Below are 19,525 nucleotides of genomic sequence, written 5' to 3' on the forward strand. Positions count from 1 at the left end.
ACATCATAAAAGATCTCAACCTTATAGATATCTAGAGGGCTAAAAATGGTGCGAAAAGAGATTATTCCTTTTATAGTCGAAGGTATGGACACCATTCCAGAATCGACTTTTTTCTTTTAGATCAATCGCTCTTCTCGGCGGTAGAACATATATCATACATCCCGGCTATATTGTCTGATCACTCAACAGTTGAGCTCGTAATCCACCTCAAACAGAAGGAACATCAGAGGAGGTGGACGCTAGATAGAGCCTTGCTACTTCAAGAGGGGGTGAGATTAGACTTAGTGGCACAAACAGAAGAGTTCTTTAGGCATAATAATGGCTCAACGAGTCAACAGGTGATTTGGGAGACATTCAAAGCCTTTATCAGAGGCTCTTTGAGTACCTTGATGATAAGAAGAAACAAACAGATTAGAGAAAAGAAGGAAGAGCATCTCCTGAGGCTTAAATTGAAAGAACAGGAACTTCAGAGGGCTTCAGCTGACCAGTCAGATACTAAACTCCGCTTACAAAGAGAGTTGGACGGTCTACGAGCACAGTATCAAGCAGGTCTAGACAAGGTCCTAAAAGATAGATGGGATGCCAGTAAGCTCCAAAATTTTTCATATGGAGAGAAATGCTGTCGCCTTCTTGCATGGAAAACCCGAGCAGATAAAACTAGAAATCAGATCAAAAGTTTATCTCTCTCTGGCCGGCCCAACCCAGCTCCCCTCCCCGCTCCCGCCTCCCAGCTGTCCAGCCCTCCCCGACCCCTACTTAATGGCGGCCACTGCGGGGACAGGCGAGCAAGACCACTGACTCATTGTCAGTGAAATTGCTCTCCCACCCTCGCAGCTCCACCATTAAGTGAGGTGCCCCTGCCCCTGCACTCTTGAGTGTTGGTGATCGAGGCCCTCCTCCACCCGCAGGTTTCCCTGCGCCTCATCCCTGGTGGTCCAGTGGACCTCTGTCTCCTTTCTTTCTTTCTGCTCCTTCACTCGTTTTTCTCCCCTTTCTATCTTTCACCTTTCTGCACCTCTGCTCTTTTGCGCCTTATTTCTGCCCATTTCCCTTCCTCTCCCTCTGCTCCTTCACTCGTTTTCACTCGTTTTTTTCCCCTTTCTGTCTTTCACCTTTCTGCACCTCTGCTCTTTTGTGCCTTATTTTTGCCCATTTTCCCTTTCTCTCCCTCTGCTCCTTCACTCGTTTTTTTGCCCTTTCTATCTTTCACCTTTCTGCTCTTTTCTGCATCACTGCTCTTTTGTGCCTTATTTCTGCTTATTTTCCCTTTTTTCTTTATCCCTTCTTTCCTCCCTTTACCTTTCCCCGCCGCTGCTGCCCCCGCAGCCCCCCCCCCCAGCACGACCGGCCCAACCCAGCTCCCCTCCCCGCTCCCGCCTCCCAGCTGTCCAGCCCTCCCCGACCCCTACTTAATGGCGGCCACTGCGGGGACAGGCGAGCAAGACCACTGACTCATTGTCAGTGAAATTGCTCTCCCACCCTCGCAGCTGAACCATTAAGTGAGGTGCCCCTGCCCCTGCACTCTTGAGTGTTGGTGATCGAGGCCCTCCTCCACCCGCAGGTTTCCCTGCGCCTCATCCCTGGTGGTCCAGTGGACCTCTGTCTCCTTTCTTTCTTTCTGCTCCTTCACTCGTTTTTCTCCCCTTTCTATCTTTCACCTTTCTGCACCTGTGCTCTTTTGCGCCTTATTTCTGCCCATTTCCCTTTCTCTCCCTCTGCTCCTTCACTCGTTTTCACTCGTTTTTTTCCCCTTTCTATCTTTCACCTTTCTGCACCTCTGCTCTTTTGTGCCTTATTTTTGCCCATTTTCCCTTTCTCTCCCTCTGCTCCTTCACTCGTTTTTTTGCCCTTTCTATCTTTCACCTTTCTGCTCTTTTCTGCATCACTGCTCTTTTGTGCCTTATTTCTGCTTATTTTCCCTTTTTTCTTTATCCCTTCTTTCCTCCCTTTACCTTTCCCCGCCGCTGCTGCCCCCGCAGCCCCCCCCCCCCAGCACGACCGGCCCAACCCAGCTCCCCTCCCCGCTCCCGCCTCCCAGCTGTCCAGCCCTCCCCGACCCCTACTTAATGGCGGCCACTGCGGGGACAGGCGAGCAAGACCACTGACTCATTGTCAGTGAAATTGCTCTCCCACCCTCGCAGCTCCACCATTAAGTGAGGTGCCCCTGCCCCTGCACTCTTGAGTGTTGGTGATCGAGGCCCTCCTCCACCCGCAGGTTTCCCTGCGCCTCATCCCTGGTGGTCCAGTGGACCTCTGTCTCCTTTCTTTCTTTCTGCTCCTTCACTCGTTTTTCTCCCCTTTCTATCTTTCACCTTTCTGCACCTCTGCTCTTTTGCGCCTTATTTCTGCCCATTTCCCTTTCTCTCCCTCTGCTCCTTCACTCGTTTTCACTCGTTTTTTTCCCCTTTCTATCTTTCACCTTTCTGCACCTCTGCTCTTTTGCGCCTTATTTCTGCCCATTTCCCTTTCTCTCCCTCTGCTCCTTCACTCGTTTTCACTCATTTTTTTCCCCTTTCTATCTTTCACCTTTCTGCACCTCTGCTCTTTTGTGCCTTATTTTTGCCCATTTTCCCTTTCTCTCCCTCTGCTCCTTCACTCGTTTTTTTACCCTTTCTATCTTTCACCTTTCTGCTCTTTTCTGCATCACTGCTCTTTTGTGCCTTATTTCTGCTTATTTTCCCTTTTTTCTTTATCCCTTCTTTCCTCCCTTTACCTTTCCCCGCCGCTGCTGCCCCCGCGGCCCCTCCCCCCCCAGCACGACCGGCCCAACCCAGCTCCCCTCCCCGCTCCCGCCTCCCAGCTGTCCAGCCCTCCCCGACCCCTACTTAATGGCGGCCACTGCGCGGCCGCGCAGCGGCCGTGGGCTGCGGGCGCGCCGCTGGTGCACCGAAGGCGCGTCAAAGTCAAGCATGTCTGCGCCCGTCTGCGACCCGTCCGCGACCAGCACCAGGAACCCTGGACTTCCGCCCCGCCAACGCTACGACCCAGCAGCACTCCACGCACTCAACCCAGGCTGCAACAACAACTGCAAGCTAGCATCACCAGCCAACACCCATGGACCCTTCAGCTGTCACCGCTACCGGCACACCTGCAGCACCGCCGAGAACACGGATCCAGCACAACCCGCCCACAAGAACACAACCGAACCGAAGACCCTGCAATGCATCCTCCTCAACGTCCGATCCCTCCACAAACACGCCACAGAAATCTGGGACCTCCTCGACAGCACAACCCCAGACGTAGCATTCTTCACCGAAACCTGGACCAACACCACCTCGGGACCGGACATCGCCATCGCCATCCCCCAAGGATACAAGATCTCCAGGAAGGACCGCCCCATCCACCCAGGAGGAGGAATCGCCATCGTCCACAAATCCAGCCTCCGCCTGAGCACACTCCCTGACGAGTCCACAGAACTGATGGAACACCTTCACTTCAAGATACTGTAGTGTAGTTCCTATTTTCCCAATAGGCTCTGCGCATTGGAATAGTACCTACAGCAGTAAAGGCCTAGGCCAGACGTTAACTAGGTCTACTACTGTCGATACTAGACTTAATTTTTGGGTTTGCCAGCTAAGCTCAGAGTTCGCTAGAAACTTTCTCGAATGTTCAAGGAAGGATTAACTTCCCTGATTAGACAAGAAGGGATTTAGTTTCTGACAACCATAGAACATGACAACTTTGCTCTCCCCTAATCAAGAGTCAATCTCGAGAGTCGTGTGAGCACAAGGCAATTATTTTACTCAGTCAGTACGTGCATTCTTAGTCTCATCAGAATGTAGAGAAAAGGAAGAGACGGGCGTGTTCAATAAAAGGTGTTATTTATTGATCAGTCTCTTTTCTCGTACAAGAGAAATGGATCGATATTATTGCGATACTTATAGTTAAGTAAAGTGCATACATTAGAAGCAATAGTATAAAATAATACTGTAAAAACATTGATATGGTTTCTGAGCCATATGATGTTTAAAATGATTAAAATATATTTACATACACATATACATTTGACTAAACGTACTCAACTGGTGTTTCTAAATACGCCTACCCCGTGTACCTGACCTAAGTCTAATGCGTGGGCGGGAATAGAAAGTTACAGTTTAAGTTAAGTTTGTTTTTGCCAAGTGAATAACTAAAGAATTCTCTAGGAGGGGTTATTCAGTTCTGTACCTGGAATTTAGGATGAATGAGGAATGGTATCTCTTTCTCTGCTCTCGATATTCCAGGCTGCCTGCGAGGGCTACCCGGAAGCGCCGGTGCTGGGTCTCTCGGCTTGAGATAGCAGCGCGTCTCTCAGCGCGTCAGGAAGGCGGGGCTGCTGCCTGCGGGGTCTGCTTCTGCTCTTGGCTTCGGCAAGGGTGGCTGCTCCGTCTTGTCACCACGCGTGTGTTTGCATAGGGCAAGGTCGGCAATATTTATACCTTAAAGGTGCCGGGATTGACGTAAGGATGGACATAGGTACGTCAATAAAGATGTCATACGACTTGCTCGTTAGCACATTCTTTACTAAAGTTCTCTGTGAAATCAAAACAATGGCCGCACGGATTATCCAGGTTGTCATAGGTTTGATTTGTTATGAGAACGTCGTATGCCTTATCAGGGGCTGGAGGAATATCGCTTGTCTAATTAGATCTCAAGCGTTATGACCTAATCAGATAACACGTTCCTGTGCCGTAGTGTGACTGCGTCAGATAACGGTATCTGCATCATGGGGGATTTCTTGCCTCATGGGCTGACTGTTAGTTAACTAGCTAGTAAGTTTAACCAGAATAGGGTCAGGAATAGGGGGATCGATTCAGAACCTATAGAAATACACGACAATACTGGCCAGCCCCACCGCCGCCCTCCGAGGAACCCTCATCTACCGACCCCCTGGACCCCGCGGACCCTTCGCCAACTCCATCACGGACATTATCTCCCCGAAGGCCATCGCATCCACCAACTACACCCTGCTGGGAGACCTCAACTTCCACCTCGACAATCAACTGGACGCCAACACCACATCCCTCCTAGACAACCTCCACAACATTGGACTCCGCCAGATCGTGACCGAGCCCACGCACTCAGCAGGACACACCCTCGACCCCCTCTTCACTACAGGAAACTCCATCACCTTCAGCCACACCACCGAACTCCCATGGACCGACCATCGTTGCGTCCACTTCACCTTCAGAACACCCACCATCCACAGACACCAGCACCTGCTTCCACAAAGAAACTGGACCAAAATCACCGATGAACAGCTCACCTCATCACTCAACAACTCCACCCCAACCATCGCGGAAAACGACGACCCCAACACCGCAGCCCGAACCCTGCATAGATGGATCTCGGACAGCACCAACACCATAGCCCCCCTCAAGAAAAACAACAATACCCGTGCCAAGAAAGCCAGATGATTTACCACCGAACTTCGGGAGTCCAGGCGCACATGCCGCCGCCTCGAAAAGGCCTGGAGAAACACCAAATCCACAGAAGCCCACAACAACTTCAGAGCCGCCACCAACTCCCACCATCAACTCATCAGAGAAACAAGGAAAAAAGCGATTGAAGACAGAATCTCCACCCACGCACACAACAGCAAGGAACTCTTCAGCATCATCAAGGAGTTCACCCAACCCACCAGCGAGTCTACCGACATCCCTCCCTCACAAGACCTCTGCGACAAACTCAGCATATTTTTCCACCACAAAATCAAGAGCATCTACGACAACTTCGACGAAGACAACCAACACACTGAACCCTCACCAACCACCCCCGACACCTGGAAACCAGCGATTGATGACTGGACAGCCCTCACCACCGAAGACACACTGAAGACAATGAAGTCAATCCACTCAGGGGCCCCCACGGACCCCTGCCCCCACCACATCTTCAACAGAGCCGCCAACACCTTCGCACCCATGCTCCGCCAAACCATCAACCGCTCCCTGGCGACCGCCTCATTCCCCGATGACTGGAAACACGCCGAGGTCAACCCCCTCCTAAAGAAACCCTCAATAGACCCCACCGACCTCAAAAACTACAGACCCATCTCCCTGCTCCCGTTCCCAGCGAAAGTCATCGAGAAAGCCATCAACAGCCAACTCGCCACATTCATTGATGAACACAACATCCTCGACTCCTCCCAATCCGGCTTCAGAAAAAACCACAGTACGGAAACCGCCCTCCTCGCCGCAACAGACGACATCCGCACCTTACTGGACAAAGGAGAAACAGTAGCCCTCATCCTCCTCGACCTATGAGCGGCGTTCGACACAGTCTCCCACCGCACCCTAATACGCAGACTCTACGATGCAGGAATCCAGGACAAGGCCCTCGACTGGATCTGCTCCTTCCTCTCCAGCAGGACGCAGCGGGTCAGACTCCCCCCTTTCCTCTCGGACCCCACACCTATCACCTGCGGAGTCCTCCAGGGCTCCTCCCTCAGCCCGCCGCTCTTCAACGTGTACATGGCTCAACTTGCCCCCATCGTCAGAACCTACGGACTCAACATCGTGTCATATGCAGACGACACCCAGCTCATCCTCTCCCAATCCAACGAGCCCAACACCGCCAGACGCAACTTTCGAGAAGGCATGGAAGCCGTCGCCAAATGGATGAAAAACAGCTGCCTACAACTAAACACCAACAAAACAGAAGTACTCATCATGGGCCCAAACCCCGATGCCTGGAGTGACACCTGGTGGCCCACCGCCCTCGGAAACCCGCCAACCCCCACAGACCACGCACGCAACCTGGGAATCATCCTGGACTCCGAGCTCAAAATGGACAGCCAGATCAACTCTGTCTCATTTTCCTGCTTCCACACCCTCCACCTCCTTCGTAAGACCTTCAAATGGATCCCCCTCGAACACCGAAAGACAGTCACTCACGCCCTGGTCACCAGCAGACTCGACTACGGCAATGCACTCTACGCCGGAATAAACAAAAACCTCATCCGCAAGCTACAGAACATCCAGAACGCCGCCGCAAGACTGGTCCTCAACCTGCCAAAACACTGCCACATCTCCCAGCACCTGCGCACACTCTACTGGCTCCCCGTCGAGGCGAGAATCACCTTTAAGATGCTCACCCACGCACACAAGGCCCTCCACGGCACCGGACCAGCATACCTGAACAGCCGACTCAAATTCCACGCACCCCAAAGAACCCTACGATCAGCTCAGCTTTCCTACGCTGTGGTCCCCCGCACCAGAAAGACCAGATCGGGAGGTCGCTCCTTCTCCTTCCTCGCGGCCAAAGCATGGAACGCCCTTCCGCTCCACCTCAGACAGACAACATCGCTCCCCATCTTCGCAAGAAACCTCAAAACCTGGCTCTTCGACAGACCCCCCTCCTTGATGGAATGGAACCTGCACCCCCCCAACCCCCCCCCCACCCCTAGCGCCTTGAGACCCTTACAGGTGAGTAGTCGCGCTTTAACAAACTCCTGATTGATTGATTGATCTGGTTCAGGTGAAATTACCTATGATGACGATCTAATCAGGGAAGAGGCCAAATCTTTCATGCAAAACGTATATAAAGTTAACACCTGTCACTCTACACAAAATGTAGAAAGCTGGTTAAGAAAAGTACAGCTCCCGAACCTGTCTGAAGACGATAGAACTTCTCTTACCTCCGACATCCGAGAATGCGAGGTGAGAACTCAGATTATGAAAATGGCCAAAGGGAAAGCCGCCGGTCCAGATGGGCTTCCTGTGGACCTGTACAGGATAGTTCTAGATCAGATAATATCTGTTTTAACGTTATTGTTCAATGAAATTCTCCAGTATGGGGCGTGGGCCCCAAATTCATGGTCAGAGGCCACTGTTAGTTTAATATTGAAGCCAAACAAAGACCCATCGGAAATTGAGTCTTACAGACCGATTTCCTTATTAAATTCAGATTATAAGGTATTTGCGGGAGTGTTGGCGGCGAGACTGGGTAAAGTAGTAAAAACTATTATCCATTGTGATCATGTTATGTTATGTTATGTTATGTTATGTTATGTTATGTTATGTTATGTTATGTTATGTTATGAGCATTTATTACGCGCACAGCTGTTCCAGCAAAGGAGCGTCCTGGCGCCCGACACGGTACCAACATAACACAGCTAAAAAAGGACAAACTAAAGAAGAAACAGATTTAGGGAAATAAGAAGGTCTTAATGGCCCTACGAAACAAGAACAGATCACCGAGGGCACGTAGCTCTAAAGAAAGGGAATTCCACAAAGTCGCAGCACGTACTCGAAATGAGCGGCCGCCAGCACGGCTGCGCTTAAACCGGAGGACTACTGCAAATTCAAGGTCGGATGAGCGTAGGGAGCGGACTGGGACATAGAGAGACAAGAGATTCGAAAGAATCTGAGGGGGAGAGCCCTTAAGAATCTTGTGAGACAAACAGAGCACTTTGAATTGAATCCTCTGCTTAATCGGCAACCAATGAAGAGAGCGCAAGGTGTTAGCAGTGGAGCAGTACCTGGGCAACCCCACAACCGCTCTGGCGGCTGCATTTTGCACGCGTTGAAGACGGGTGATTTCGGCCAGGTTTATCCCTACCAAAAGGGAGCTGGCATAGTCGAGCCGAGAAATCACCGTCGCCTGCACAATAAGCTGCCTGGTCGAAGCATCAAAAAATGTCAGCACAGACCTTAAGCTACGAAGGACGCCAAAGCAGCAGGCAGCGGTACGCTTAGTGTGGCAGACAAAGCTGAGAGTGGGATCTAACCACACCCCGAGGTTTTTTATCTCCGAAACCGGAGTCGGGGTGGGACCAAGCTCTGAAGGCCACCACGTATCGCCCCAAAGTTCCGCTTGCTTGCCGAAGATCATAATCTCTGTCTTTTTTGCGTTCAGCTGGAGACAGTGGGACGTCATCCAGCTGGCGACCGCCCGTAGTCCATTCTTGAATCTTGGGGCATCCAGATCTGAATCCCCGCTGAGCGTGACCGCCAGCTGAGTGTCGTCAGCGTATGATACCATGGTCATACCCCACCGCTTGACGACCTCAGCCAGCGGCCTCACGTAAAGATTAAATAACGTGGGGCTCAGCGAGGATCCCTGAGGAACCCCAAGATCCAGAGGGTAGAATTTAGACTGATGGGGCGGGACAGCAACGCAAAAAGATCGGTCAGCAAGGAAGGAGCGGAACCACTGGAGAGCAGGGCCGACGATTCCAGCCTCCTCCAGGCGCTGCAGAAGAATCCCGTGCGCAACGGTGTCAAAGGTCAGAGGGGTTTTATCCCCGGAAGACAACTTAATGAGCTAACATTTCAAGTCATTGCTGCAATCGATGTCGCTATCGATAGAAAGCTCCCTCTGACTCTGATAGCGGTTGATGCCGCTAAGGCATTTGACCAAGTTGATTGGTCATATCCAGTGGTTCCCAAACTTTTTGGACCTGTGGCTCCCTTGAAAAAATAGCCAGTTGACCGTGGCTCCCCATCATGACACTTTTTCTTTACCAGTGGGGGAGGGGGCGGTGGGGGGTATGCTTGATCTCCGGAGTACTTCCAGTTTTCTGCCAGAAAGGCGGCAGTAGCCAGAGGTGCTGGGGCACTTGAGAGGTGGTTGATGTCGAAGCTCAGAATACTGCCAAGCCAGAGAGGTGCCACCCTTGATGGTGGCCATGGCTGCTGAAATACTAGAGAAGAGAGATTCTGCTGTGCTGGATTAGGCGGAACCTCAGAGTGCTGAAGCTGTGTACAGCAGTGCAGGCTTAGGTGACGGTTTTGGGTTTTGGGAGGGGAGAGGTGTGGCGCCACGGCCATGGCGACTGACGCTGGATGCTGGGGAACACGGTTCGATCCGGCGGCTCCGGCGGCAGGGGTCTGCCCAGCACCATGCGACTCTGGGCAATAGCTCGCTTAATCTTCCCAACGGCCCCCAGCGCCTTGAGACCCCTTCTGGGGTGATTTGTGCGCTATACAAGTACTGGATTTACAATTTATGTATATGCTGCAGTGCCTGAGAACTGCTGACCTGGATGAGGGTTTGGGGTTCTGCAGTGCTAGAGAGGACCCGCATAAGGTGATGAGTAGGGTTGCTAAAGTGATATAGGGAGGTGCTGGCTTGGGCGAAAGTTAAGGGTGCTTTAGTGCCTGGGAGGTGCCACACAAGATGATTTCTAGGGGACTGCAGCGCTGGAGAAGTCCTGGCCCGGTTGAGAGTTCAGGTGAGGATGTAGCAGTGCAAGAGGTGCCAGCCTGTGTGGGTGTTTTATCAGGGGTTCTTCAGTGCTAGAGATGTTGAGGGTCCGGTTTCAGGTCTGGTTAGGTTGCTCCAGTGGTAGAGGGATGATGGCTGGGTGTGAGAACTAGGGGTGCCATAGCCTCAATCAGACCAGGGCCACCCCGGGCCGAGGACTAGGAGGGCTAGGAGTCCTGCAGCACCAGAGGCCCATACAGAACCTGGGCAAATAAGGGCATGAAATCCTGCAACGTCAGAGAGGTGCTGGGTGGGTGAGGGCTCAGAGTGCTACAGAGATGGGGCTGCTGTGCCTGTCTTCATGTCAGTACATGGAGGGGTAAAAGACGCTCCTGTTTTTCACTGCTGTGGTAATCAGGATTCGGCCATCACAAGTTACCGGCTGAATGGAGATTACAATTTACACAGAATAATCTCCTGTTGGTGTTTACCCACCCCCAGCATTTTTACGCGCAAAAAATGGTGAAGTCTCTGGGTTAGAAATCAGATGAAAATGGAGAATTGACACACAAATGTGTGCACCGCAATAACAGCAATTCCTGAAGTAAATCCCCATTTTTCAAGATCAATGTCAAAATATCAGTATTTCCAAAAATTACACAATTATTTTATTTTGGAGCGGAAATACCGCATCAACATCCTTGCCCTCCTCGTTTTATATATCACTTGTATGTTAACCATTCAAACAAAATAGGCATATGTCAGCTTTGAACTCAGCTTTTAGCAGAAGTTAACATACCAAGACCTAGTAAGACTGGTCTTGTTATGTCTACTTTTAACAGGTGAAAAGGACAAGACACTGTGCTGCCTTTTGGCCCAAATAACAAGTACCTCTTAAAAACAAATGTAGAGAAATATAAGAGCCTTATTATATGGTCAACATTTTGGATATTTTTACAGTTAACCTATTTACCCTGTCATATTTTCATTTTTAATTTTTCTCCCCTGGAAAGCAGTAAATATAATTGCCTCTTTAAAAATACACGGGCTTAGTGATTACGAGTTTGTCTTTGCAGTTCTTCAATCAAGTAACTTGTGAAAAGGGTCCCCAGAGGCGCGGCAAAACAGCCAGCAATAACTCTTGACAGTCATCCTGTGTATGAGGAGGCTTTGTGAACATGTACGTGCGGAAGGCCGTGCACTCTTGGGCCAAAACATGACACCGGATTTTCCAGGTGTTTAGCACATTCCAAAGACGTGCACGGCGCCCCTGGCTGCTATTAACGGCGCACCGGGGAGCCGCGGCGCACAGTTTGGGAACCACGGGTCATATCTGTGGAAAGCACTGGCCGGTTTTGGATTCCCAAATAATTTTATAACAGCCATAAAGTCTCTTTACTGCTCTCCATGTGTAAAAATTGTAGTCAATGGGTCTCTCACAGATTGGATACCCATTGCCCGTGGTACTAGACAGGGCTGCCCTTTGTCCCCCCTTTTGTTTAATTTATACATAGAGCCTTTTGTTTGTCTGCTTAGGTCTGACCTATTAATTAAGCCCTTTAAGATCTCCAATTTAGAATTAAACTTTGCACTGTACGCTGATGATCTACTTATGTTCACCTCAAATCCAGCTGAAGCACTGCCAAAATTAATAGAAACAGCGGAAGCTTTTGGAGAGATCTCAGGGTATACTATTAATAAAGACAAAACTGAGATCATGGAATGGAACCAAGAAGCAGGGACAGTGGAAACAAAGACTAGAATGAGATACCTGGGGGTACACCTGGCCAAAAAGATTGAGGATATATCAAAAATTAATCTAGATAAAGTCTCAAAGGAGGTCTGTGCCCTTCTCCAGCGATGGTCATCTCTCCCCTTAAACATCTTCGGGAGAGTAAATTTAATTAAGATGATCATCCTGCCCAAAATAACGTTTCTATTCAACTCTATTCCTCTATCTTTTTACACACCAGCAATTAATAAACTACAAGGGAAATTAGGATCCTTTATTTGGAATTCAAAATCTTTAGGAATCTCCTGGAAAAAGCTTAGGAGAAGTTTAAAAACAGGAGGGCTAGCCTTTCCAGATCTATTTGTATATTGTCACGCATTTCATTGCAAAAACTTTAGACTATTGGATGATAAAATTGATTTATCCTCCCTAGGCATACTTTTTAAAGCATTATTGCAAGACGTTCCACAGGGACAAGATTTCTTCCTCTATAAATTCGGGGACCCTAAATTTTTATACAAAGTCAGACTTAAGGTCCTGGGGGCAGCACTAAGAAACTGGGTATACATCAGGAAAAGGCTGGACATCCCATACAATGCAGAACAGGCCCTGATTTGGGATTCTCCTGGGACACCAGCTTGTCTTAATGATCAACTGTCTTGGCCTCTGAGGGTGGCAGGGTTAGAATATTGGGGGGATCTTCAGGAAGGCACACAGCTTTTAAGTTGGGAGGTTCTCTTCAATCTGACGGGGGAACACTTACTAGATTCAAATATTACCAGCTGTCTGGATGGTGGTCGATTAGATCTTGGAATTCCAACAACCCTAACCCAAAGTTTGATTTGGTATCTAGAAGAGGCAGGTAGAGAGTGTTACGGAATCAGAGCTCCAAAAACTCTGGGATAATGTTTTAAACTTGAACAGAGAAAACATTAAAGATCTATGGACTGACTCGTTTACCATTCTGCAGGCGGTGGTTAAGCCTGCCACCTTAAAAAGGAATCATCTCTACACTATGTATAGGGCCTATATAACCCCAAAAAAATGAACTACATTTTCCAACTTAGATTACCATTGCCCGAGATGCAGACACCCTTCGGCAGATGATACCCATATGTTTGCCGGTTGCCCAGAGATAAAAGACTACTGGGTTAAGACCCAGGACTTCTTGGAAGAGGTCCTTCAAGTATCCCTGGAAATCACCACAAGAACTATTTTCTCCGGATTAGGTTCGGATTATGATGTAAATGAACCATCCACGAGATTCATTTTCTATGTTATGCTTCTTGCAAGGCGTGAGATATGTAGAGCCTGGAAGGATCCAATCCCCCCTACTTTTTCCACTTGTTTAAAGCATATTATTTTTACAAGTATATCTGACATGACATGTGACCCTACAAGCCTTGTAAGAATCTGGGCACCCCTTGTGGCTTGGCAAGACAGGTGAATGGTATTCCCATGATTTATCTGGAGCCCTGTCGGTTCCCTTACCTTAGTAGTAACACGGGGTCTAACTACGGTGTGAAATGGAGTGGATTGGGAAAGCAGTGGCTACTTGAGGGAGCAGGACTAAAACTCTGTTATTGGTCGATAACATCAGGGCTGGATCAGGATGACCAATCACTGAGATACAGACAGTTTCCCATCAAGACTTCCAATATTGGTATAGGAGGAAAACCAAAAAAAAAAAAAAGGAAGAACTTCTATGTTGAGCTTCCCCACCAAATGCTGTGCAACAAAAAAGTAATCTAGTCGTACTGATTTTTTATGTGGGGCAGAAACAAAAGTATGTCCAGGCACTCCTGAATGCAATGCATTCCAAACATCCTTAAGCCCATGCTCAACTATTAAATCCCGCAGTGTCCTAAAAGTCAGATACTTCCTTCCAGAGTACCCCATATTACCCCTAATATCTATATTCGCTTCTAGGTGTATAGTCAAATCCCCACAAATAATCACTGGTTGGGGCCAGGTACATGGCTGTTTGTAGTGTTGTGTGTCAGCTGCTACTTGAGGTGCTCTGAATCCTGGAAACACTCCCACAGTTGGGGTGTCTGGTCAGACAGGCTATTTGTGCTTTATATTTTCAAATCCCCATATTCAGCTAGCGCTCTTTTTCATCCCTTCCCCTCCTCCACAGGTTGAGCCTGGAAGGGGTTATACTAGGCTCAAAGCTAAAGTAACAATTATGTGTCGTGGGCAGAAGCAGCAGAAAGGTAAAATGGCGTTTAAACTGCTAATAAGCTCATGCTAACTTAATACAGGGTAAAAGCAAAGCACATCTATATGACACCCTCCCTTGATCAGAGCACTGATAAGATAAGATAAGATAAGGGGAACATATTTGAAATGCCGAGTTCAATAACGATAGTCAGTTCAAATTTGAGTAAGTGAGATTAATATTTTTGTCACCCAAAACACCAAAATCTCACCATCATGACAATTTAGAGTTCACTTCAATCAAAGTCAATAGGTCTGGGGCTCAAAAAGTTTTCCATAGTTCCCGAAAAAAAATATGAAAAATGTTCAATGTCAACCATAGCATCGACAGACCTTATGCTAGCATCGAATATGCAAAATAGGCAGCAACAGCTTCCAAAAGGAAGTCACTGTTCTCATCCGAAAATAACTCAGCCATCCAATTCAATAGTGGGAAAGAACATACATGCTCTTCAATTACCAGAGCCTCTAGCACCATCAGAGGGCAACTCGGTGGGTTTTCAATGAAGCTGTGTGCCAAGAAATCTTGCGCCGCTACGAATATATTCCAACGACCCGGCATTCCATGCATCGCTGCAAAGGCCATAATCCCTCCATCAGAACAAAGCAATTCATGAGCAACTAAGGGACTCATGAGCTGGTTATAATCCACTTCAGGAGACACCACATTGCCGAGACACAAATCCAGGGCCCAGTCGAAACCGCAGCTCAGGCAATGAAAGACAGGCTGGACCCATGTAAAATAGGAAAATCGAAACGATAATCCATAAGCTGCACTTAAGGTGGCGAGCGGCAGCTCACCATAGTACTCAAGCATCCTGTTGCGAAACAGTGCCAGCCGCGACAGCTCGTCTTGGAACACAGGATGTGCATCCATTTCGAATTAAACAAAACAGCAAAAGTACGCCTGCAGCCAGCGCCAGTAAAACGGGAAATCCACCAAATAGGCTGGAAAAGAATGAAAGAAAGCAGGAATGACCCCAAATATCTTTTGAACTGAAGTCACTAGACCACTGCTAACTAATTTTAAAAAGTGCGCCAGCCCCGTTGTGGAGGACGCGTTAAAGATTGTATGAATCAGTTCACCGAAATGCAATGGAAGGTCAGTATTTAATAATGCATGCACCTCTGTGCGGGTGTTAGCCACGTGAAGGACAAAAGATTCACGAGCTGATGTCAGGTCAACTTCTTTTTGGAACAAAAGAGCCCTTATTCGACTCATCTTATTGAACTCTGCTTTCAAGGTCGGAATTCTCGGCCAGATGGAAACATCCAAGTTCCCATGCGTGGGTGGATACAACACATTTTTACAGCAAACCACACGTTCACTGACTGTAACGATATAAGCAATGCCTTTTAATAACCCACAGCAATCTTCATTATTTAAAAGTAAATAACTGCCGTTTGCCAGTAACGTGAATGTGGGGTTGATAGCGGGCATGGGTGTACCTAAAACACAGGCTAAATTAAGCTTTCTTGATTGCAAGAGCCGTGCAATTGAATATGTCTACACATTAATGAGTGAGCAGGTGTTTCGGTGCACTCTTCAACTTTCAGATAAACTTCCTTTCCCTCCCTAAGGCATCTGCATGTAAAAGGAAGCGACCAGGCTTCATGCAGATAGGAGCTACCAAGAGGCTTGTATCTACCAATGGCAAAATATTTCATACAATTTTTAAATTCAAAAAGAGCAAATGGTAAAGTTATCAAACCGTGTATAAGCCACGTTGCAGTAGTGGCCTCTGCCACAGAGAATGGTAAAGACTCCAACCTTTCCATGTGTAACATGGAAAAAGCTGCATCTCTCATTGAATGCAAACGTTGCTTGTCAGTTAAATTGAACGGAGCAAAAAGAGAAGAGGTATTCATGTAATTCCAAGGCACTTTTCCGGACTTAAGGGTCTGCAGGGTCCCGCAAACTGCATAACAGAATGCAATTGATTTTGACCATGGTATAACACAGACACTTCATCTTGCACAATATCAACAACAGATGACACAATATTATCCAATGTGTAAATGAGGGAAGAAAGCGTGTTAATGCTATTATCCACAACAGCAAGCACTTTTTCTAAATTAGCTTGATCAATAGCCCTAAGGCGGGTAGCCGCTTCAATCTGTGATGTTTTCCAGATTTCATTATAAACTGCATATATCCATCTCTTAGATCTACCTCTAGCCGGGCCTTTTATGAAATCATTCAAATCAACATCGTCAGTCAGTTTAGATGAATGCAGTTTAACTGACGCCAAGGTAGAATGTTTGAGCCAATTCTGATATAATTTGCCTACTGAATAAGTAGTGACAGAATGGTCATTCTCAAAACGGGGATCGACCCTGACCTGTGTAAAGCCAACAGCTAAACCCAGAAATCGATGTTGGCACGAGTCAGCACTTCTGTGCCACAGCAGCCAACCTTTGGGGTTCAAACTGGATATGTTAAAGGACGAATTTAGCATTAGGGTTTGCAACTCCCTGATCGAAAATTTTGTAGTATCACCCAATCCTGAATATTCTTCCAAATCAGGGAAGGAAGGAGTATTTCATTTTTTAGAAGTAGCCAATCCAAAGCATGTTGTCTGTGTAATCGTAGAATTAAAAAACAACATATGATTCGGGATGAGACATGCACAGTGCAAATCCTCAGTGCCTTGTACCTGCCAACTTTTAGAACCCCAAACAGATTTAAGGTCAACTGTTTCCTTCCACAACTCGTAGTCTCCAACAGCTAGCTGGTCTAGAAAGGACTTCGAGTACAATAACTTAGCATCGGTAAGTCTAACCTTGGACATGGATTTTTCTGTTATTTTAAAATAAAATGATGTCGGATTGGACTGATTAAAATCAGTAAAATAAGTGTACTTTTTCAAAAAAGTACTCGAACTGCCTTGTATAGGAGCCGGACAATGTTCCCATTGTGTATAATTCACAGTGCTCCTCCTGGAATTAGTTTTATGTAGGTAGTGGTATCCAAAATGTTGGAAACAAAATAAAACATCATAATTAGCAGATTCCAAATATAAATATTCAGCATCAAAGGCAGCATAATATTTCAAATCAGAAAACAATGCCTCTACGGCCTGAACATCCCAATCATCAGAACGTATGTTTTGTTTAACTACATCTCCCATGTTAACTCTAAGTACATTAGGGACATTTATAACCTCAGTGGGGCCATGGATTTGAAATTTAACGCATCCCATACTATCCTATCCAGGACAGGCCAAGCAGTGATGTTAATAAAAGCCAAGTCTCTTTTCAATCTGTGTGCAGTATGTGACGAGGAATGGGGTGTCAATGTTCCATTTAGATGTCGAATGCATGTTCTCTCTTCGACATAGTGTCCATTGACGATTCGGAAAAAATAAAACACAAAACAAATTGACATAAAAAGGTAAATTGAAAAAAGCACCAGCCAAATATATGTCCAAGGGGGAATCAAAAAATGTTTTTTAAATAAACTTGTATAGACTGCAATCCTTGAGGGCTTTCCTGATGTGTGTGAAACAGTGTCAAATTAAATCTGGATTCTGTGGCCAAACGAGTTTGCAAATCAGGCATCGATAAGTCAGTTGGGTAAGAGTAGTCAGTTTCATCAAGTTGAGTACCAGGCAATGTACTCAATAAAGAACTAGAAATTGCAGGCATCTCGATGGCCACCTCCGGCTCAGGAGTAGAATCAGTGGCCAATACAGAATTTCTCACCATCGAAGGACTGGAGACTGCCGGTGTCATACTAAGAAGAATCGGCCACTCTGTGTATCTTGACATTGTCAATGGAGATATACCTGTTTTCCTTACGACCTGGAAGTGGTGGTAAAATGACTGTTCTTGTGCCCTTCACACCAAGCACAGGAACTGAAGCTCGGTAAGAGGGACCAAATTCTTTCTTGTTTTCGATCTTCTCCCAAACCAATTCTCCGACTTGGAGTAGCCAGCCAACTACAAGGATTTGCAACGCATCATCCGAAGTGGAGGGCAAATGTTCCTTTGCAAGACTGTCCCTTGTCTTTTGTAGAGTCTGTAAGACATTGCAATGTTCATCTACGTCAAAGGAGGCAGCAACAGCCACCGAGTCAAGACCATCAAGGTCCGGTACATACATCTTGATACCAAGGAGGATTTCATATGGGGTCCGCCCACCTAGAGACCTTCGAGGGAGATTATTAAGAGCACACTGCACGCCATTGAGATGGGCCAGCCAGTTCCTGCCAGTTCCTATAACTCGAGCTGTCAATGATTGCTTTAAGTCACGGTTCATTCGTTCCACTACACTGTTGCCCTCAGGCCTGTATGGAGACGAAAACTTGACTTGAACCTCCAATGAAGCCATGGCATCCTTATACGCCTTAGAGGCAAAAGCAGGACCCTGATCCGAATGGAAGGTACCACGGGCAAAAATCCCTACAAAAACACGCAAATCCCTTTTGACAGTCCGTGAATCAGTGCTGCGGGGAGGCCACACCCATACAAAGCGTGTGCATGAATCAACTGCGACTAAGACGTGCTTATGTGCAGAATCATAAGAAAAAGGACCGCAGTGATCCAAATAAACACAACCTAGTGGTTTATTAGAAATGAACAACTGTGTTTGGGGCGGACGCGCAACAGTTGAAGGCTTAATCTGCTGGCAAATGTCACATTGAAGGACATAATCGCACGTCTGTTTGTACAGTCCCCGCCACCAAAAACACTGTTGCAATTGGGACACAGTGGCAGAAACGCCCGCATGCGCAGGCGCAACACCTTCATGGGCCGCTGTGATCAATGTATTTCTGCGATCCGAGTTGGGAATCAATCTCTCCCCAAAGTCAGATATTTTCACATAAGGAACCTTATCGGGACTTAAGTGGTATGAGTACTTCGAGGGGAACCCCTTAGGATATTTACATCCCTTCTCAGTCGCAGCAACAGCTGACAAGATATCATCATCAATCTTACTTTTGGACCGTGTAACTGCTGCAACTAAATATGTCGATACTGCTGATTTTGCTGCATCATCAGCAAGCGAGTTGCCAACAGCGTGGACTCCAATGCGCTGATGACCAAGAGTATGAATTACAAACACAAGTGGCAACTGCTCTTTAAGCTCAGCCACTTGGACCCAGATCATTTTATGTTTTATTGTGCTACCCTTGGAATCACGAAAATCATTCTGAATCCAAAAGAACAAGTTCTCATTGCAAGACTGGACACAGTAGTAAGAATCACTTACAATAAGAGTCGTCACACTAGGATCAGCATACTCCAATGCAAGCATCAGAGCACGAAGCTCTGCTAATTGTGCGGTGCAGTCCCCTAGAGTCTGTGTGTGCACGACTCTGGACTTGAACTCATCGTTCACCATGGCACCTACCACAATGGCGCATGCGGAAACGTAGGCGTGTTTAGAACCATGCGCAACCTGCGCCGAACCATCAGTGTATATGATGCAATGGAAATCCTCCA

The sequence above is a fragment of the Lissotriton helveticus genome, chromosome 9 (genome assembly GCF_964261635.1).
Source record: "Lissotriton helveticus chromosome 9, aLisHel1.1, whole genome shotgun sequence".
Lineage (NCBI taxonomy): Eukaryota > Metazoa > Chordata > Amphibia > Caudata > Salamandridae > Lissotriton > Lissotriton helveticus.